The sequence below is a fragment of the Megalops cyprinoides genome, chromosome 8 (assembly GCF_013368585.1).
Source record: "Megalops cyprinoides isolate fMegCyp1 chromosome 8, fMegCyp1.pri, whole genome shotgun sequence".
Taxonomy (NCBI): Eukaryota; Metazoa; Chordata; class Actinopteri; order Elopiformes; family Megalopidae; genus Megalops; species Megalops cyprinoides.
The window spans coordinates 3993529-3999368 of NC_050590.1; the positions used below are offsets into that span (position 1 = coordinate 3993529).

Here is a 5840-nt window from a genome sequence, read left to right on the forward strand (position 1 = left end):
CTCCCTTTGCCTGAGCAGAGTCACCTCAAGGCCCAGCATCTCTGGGCTTATGAATTATGAATGCAGCCATCTGCCGGGGGAGGTGCTTCATTTCCACTCATTAGCCCACTTCTCTGGCATGGCAGAGTGGAAATGCATGAATACACAGCTCTGTGTGTGTGTGTGTGTGTGTGTGGGAGGGTGCCCGCGTGTACATTCAGGACATGGACCTCACTGAACCCCAGGGTGAGTAATGGTAAGATAAACACAGTACAATCCGCTCGCTGACAAACCTTTGGCCAGACTGCTGCAGAGCCAATGAGCAGAGCGGCCGTTCCTGGTCAACAGAGGCACAACAGTTCGCTGCATCTGTGATTGTGAACTCAGGCTGTATTAAGCATTGTTTTCCTGTGCTTTCTAACCCTGGCAGTGCACCGACCTCACTGAGCTACAGTTACTTCTGCAAGAGAGGCCTTTAACTCCCCCCAATCTTTAAAGGGGTGCTAAACCTAAAAAAAAAAAAAAAAAAAGCCTGAAAGCAGAGAAAAATCTCACTGCTTTCTCAGTTTCTACTGACGAAGTGTCATCATGCAACATTTTCCAATTCCGGGATGAAGGGGTTGCGTGAATACTTGAGCCCTGACTTACTGCAACAGGTCAGTATTTTTCACAATCTCAACATGAGCCCTGGGGGCATGTTTTGAGTGGCTGTCTTGAACCAATGAATTTGTTTATATTTTTTCGGGGATGTGAATATTCCATAATATTTTAGTTGAAGCGGACAGCGAATGCCTTTCAGCTCTGTGGCTCTCTGCCTTCAGGCATAGAGAGGCAATTTGAGTCTCCTCTGTTAGTGCAAACGCAATATTAATTCTGGGGGTTTGCCTATGAATTCATAGTCATGAAACGAATGTCAAATTGCCCTGTTTTGTCACTCAAGAGAAAATAAAGTATCATTGGTATGAGACATAACACATAGTTTAGGAACTGTTTGAATTATATGATAGAACTCCATAAACAGGCCTAAGATCAGGCAGAATGGACACCAGAGACACTCCTGAGATGGCACAACACCTCTCCTCACTAGCACCTTTACACACAGACAGACACACACACACACACACACACACACACACACACACACACACACACACACACAGACACACAGACACACACACACACACACACACACACACACAGACAGACAGACACAGACAGACACACACACCACAGAGACAGACGCACAAGCACATGGCAGATAACGACTGTAAAAACCAGCCATTTTGCCCCTTGTGCTGGGCCATTCAAAGGATGACGAACAGCAGACAGAGCAGAGAGGAGGAAATCAAACCCTCCTCTGAGCCTTCTCTGTCTCTGAAGCGATCCTCCCTGCTCAGTGACAGACACGGAATGTTGACACCCAATGTGGCCAGCGCAGTGGCATTCCAGAAGCCCCGCCTCCCCCGAAGCAGCTCAACACTGCAAACCATCCACTCACATCCACTGTAAACACACTGGGCTGACGAAAAGAGCAACAGAAATGTCTATACCCAACAACTGCCTATTCCTCAGTTACACAGAAAATGAATCCTCACTATACTGTCATGGACTGCTGCGTAGATATTTATACCATTAGGTAACAAGTCGCTTCCTGTTACACAAGAGACTTCCGAAACAGAGCACCAGCAGTGCTTCTTTTTATTAATAAACATGAAGCTTTCACTTTGCATCTGCTTGAAAAGACCGCACTACCAGACAGTACACATGTAACCCCGAGCTCCCTCATAGCCCTCACATACATATGCAGCCTATGTATACTGCAGCATACCAGAGGCAGGAAAATACACGCCAGGCTGAATGTTAAGCTTGCGCTGGAATGCCACAGACAAACACAAGCCCCGGGCGGGGGCCTGTCTCTATGGGTGTACATGTTTAGTTCCAGTGACCAGCGCGTTGGCCGAGCCCTGCTGGGGAACGACCAGGGCCCTTTTTTTTTTTTACCAAGGAATTCTCCAGGTGAACAAACACCCCCATAACATTCCCCACAAAAACCGTGTTCCGCAGGGACCGACACACAGGAACCGGCATTATCATACTTGTCTACTTGAGATCCTGAAACACAGCACACGTCCAGATTCCAAAACTGCCTCTTCCTGAAAACAGCTTGTCACCTTATTGATGGAAGAGAGGGAACCAAAGCTGAATTATAAAGACAGCTCACTTAAACAAATGCAACCCGATTTTGTGTCAAGCTGAAAACGTAAAACTGTAGACAGGGAGCATGCCTATCTAGCAGCCCTCATGCAGCTAGCCATACGACAACAGTGTGTGGGGCAGCAGTGTGGCATAGTGGTTAAGGAGCAGGACTCGAAAGGTTGCCGGTTCGATTCCACGCTAGGGCAAGGTATTTAACCCACAATTGCCTCAGTGAATATCTAGCTGTGTAAATGGATAACATGTAAACCTGTAATTGATGTAAGTTGCTCTGGATAAGAGAATCTGCTAAACGCCAATATCGTAATGTAACGTAAACTACAGAGGCAGAGACGGACCGCTCATGCTACAGCAACCAAGTTCCTTCTGGTTTACAGTGCAAAACCGGACAGACTGGGACTGTGTGTAGGAAGCACCTTGATCACACCCATCAAAATGTCTTTCCTTCGTGTTCACACAGGGGCCCGAGCTGCCTGAGCTGACCACAGCAGGTCTCCCGCATGCTGAGAGGAACAGGCCACTGGGGCAGGTGGAGGGCTCTGCTGTGCAGCAGCTGCCATTCAGGTGACAGGAGGATGGGAAGCTGTTGCCCTGCAACCAGCTGTACCCCCCCCCCCCCCCCCACACACACACACCTCCACCCCCCACCCCCCCACCGACCACCCAGGGAGCAGCAATGGAGGGACCGCCTGAGACCCACAGCCCCAGCTCAGGCTGCTCTGATGCCCTGTGTAAGGGGCACTGATGAGCCACCGTGCCCCAGAGCTGAGACACGACACGTGAGAGCCAGGCAGCCTCCACGGGGAAATGAGGTCAGCATCAAAACAATCAAATAAATTAGGGAACACGGCAGACAGAGGGCATGCCGAGGTAATGCAGCGTGTGGCTGCTTAATGCACATATGCATAATGTGCTAAATATTATGCTTAAAAAAACCTTACGTAATAAAAACAGTGGAAGATCAAATGAACATCTGTACAAAATGAAATATGGAGCAGAAAAATGCTTAAAAGTGGAGCAACCCCATTCTGCACTACGACACTCCTGTTGGTCCTTGATGTTTTTTTCGTAATTACCAGGGCTCTGTGTCAGGTTCTTAGCCTTCAAACCTGACAGGAGTTGCCTTTCCACAATGTATGAATCTTTATTAACTTTGTTGTGGTTTACATACATTTTAGTTTACCTAGATGTGCTACTCACACACACACACACACACTATAAGGCCTTGAGTAAACAATGGCATGATATTTATAAAACTGTTCATTCTTTTTTTGTCTGATTTAGTACCTGTGTGCGCACTGGCTGTTAACTCTCGACATGCATAGCTTCTCAAACGGACTGCTCCAGCACTTTCATCAATCCGTGATCACACCCTTCAGAATGGACTTCCTTCACATTTGCATTATAGACGAGTGTGGAACACTATGCAGGTTTACATTAAACACTCAGACACTGCCTTAGTCTCATGTCCGGCATCTTGCCATGCTTGCCCATAGGTAACTGTCCCAAGCACAAGCTTTACTCTAAATCTGCGCCATTCGGCTTACAATTTCTGTCTGCCTACCCTGATGAAAGACGACAATATCTGTGTTTTGAAATGGTGGAACAAAACTAACCAATGAATAAATCCTATTTGACCTAGATGGGAAGTGATGGCAAAACGAAATTTCTATGTGCATGTACATCATTCAGAGTTGTAGATGCACTATGAGGCAGTGTGATGCTGTTAATGCAAAACCCCTTTGAGAGGGAAAAAAAACTCAATTTTCCCCAAGGAACAAGGCAAGGGCAAAGGAGGTGATTCTGAGTATCTCCCTCCCACAGAGGAAACAACTGGAGCTGCCAATTCCCCTCTGACTAGCTTCTGATCCAGTGTACAGATCCAGTTCCTCCCAAAGATGACTGGCCCGAATTAAATCATCATGACAATCAGAGACAATCAACATGCATCTCAGACACAAGTTCAAATGACTGTGCGCTATGTTCAGATGTCAACAAACTTCACAAGTATGAGCTATAGCCTGCTAGCGAAAACGCCCACTGCTCATGAACACGCTGGTGATTATGTACAACACCATCCCTTAATTTTTAGTTACCTCTCAATACAAATTGTAGGCCTACTGGATTACTACTAACTAGCTAGCTCACCACAGTACTGCTACTATTTATAAGTCCAGAACTATCACTAACGTTAGCGCTGTTGTCATTCGTTAGCTAGCTTGCTAGATATGTTGACGTTTTGAGACAAAGTCCGTTCACAAACCTCTCTTCGCTCCGATGAGCTGTAATATCATGTGAAAATCATGCGTAAAACCATGTATTAAAAAATCTCCAGCGGGCCTTACTTTAAATAAAACATGCAGCTACCTCATTTACCTAACACGCGATGTACCAGCCTCCCACCAGGGAGGACATCAGGTGTCGGAACAACTTGTTTTTCCCCTCCATTTCCTGATGCTTCACTGGTTATTTTTCATAAATAGCAAATAACCACTACCTAACTAGTTGGTTAGCTGAGCATGCAGTCTAACTACCTCTGAAAATTGCTGTACTAGTTACGTGTGCTTGGTGAGAAAAGGTACTCGACAGTGGCATCATTAACTTGTGTTAGTCAGCTAGTCAGGAAGCTAGCTAGTCATCCCGGATCCAAAAATCAGGTCAAGTTTAACTAATTCGCCGGCTGGTGGGCGCCTAACCGTATAAATGTAGGTTTTTGAAAACAATCAGCTAGCAACCAAATATAGTGACATGTTCTGGTTTAATTCCTGTTTACTTGCTAACTAACAACTAAGGTAGTTGGATAATTAACAGTATAATTCAGTCTATTTGAGGTATCTAACGTTAGCTACCTAGCAAACAGGATAAAAGTAAGAGAAGCCATTTGAAGCAGCAGCCAAAATAAGAAGCAGCAAACTATTCACAATAATAACAGCTATCCCGCTTGCTATTTAGTAGGCAAATGTTTAAAAACAAAAGTAGACCAACTTACCCGTGTAGAGTGACCTGACGCGACAGTATTCCTCAATTGGCTCAGTTTTTCCAATAACTCTTTGTAATAATAAACTACTAGCTACTAAGCCGAATGAGCTGAGCTGAGAAAGTGGGTACACTAAGCGGTACCGTGAACCAACGCCAACAGCCGGGTTGTGAAACCGACTCCACAAAACCAAAAGGCCCGATACTTGCTCGCTAGCTATACCGTTAAAGTGAAGGGTTCCTAGTTAGCTGGAAGGCTAACCTTGTTTTAAAAACATAAAGATGTAGTCGTCTATTCCCGTTTATTTATCTACCGAACTAGCTAGCTATAGAACTGGGTCGGAGAGGTGAGATTTCATCTGTTTTCTAGGCAAGAAAGAAATTCCTTTCAGTTTTGTCATATGGGCCCTCATTCCTACCTCGATGTTTATCCAGCCAGGCTGACTTCTCTCTCTCGACTGATCGCAAATCCCCCCACAGCCAGGCTATAAGAGACAGTGGAAACGCAGCCCATTCAACAGACGCGAGACTACCTACTCAACATTACTTCCTGATGTGTTTAGCAGGTTCCTGTTTATCCAGCGCAATTAATACAAATAAAGAGTTCCGGTAACGCAGCTTCCAATTTCAATGATACTCCATATTACGTCCTAATATGCTTAAGAAGTTAT

General features: G+C 45.5%; 1 protein-coding gene across 1 annotated transcript in view; it reads right to left on the minus strand.

Moving 5' to 3' along the window:
* The window catches only part of LOC118781853 (E3 ubiquitin-protein ligase Arkadia-like), a 40515-nt gene extending 34901 nt beyond the window's left edge, over positions 1-5614 (minus strand). Inside the window, exon 1 of the mRNA XM_036534969.1 lies at positions 5183-5614. The gene's annotated coding sequence lies outside the window, so the exon portion shown is untranslated. The remainder of the gene's footprint in view (positions 1-5182) is intronic.
* Between the last annotated feature and the right edge of the window lie 226 nt (positions 5615-5840).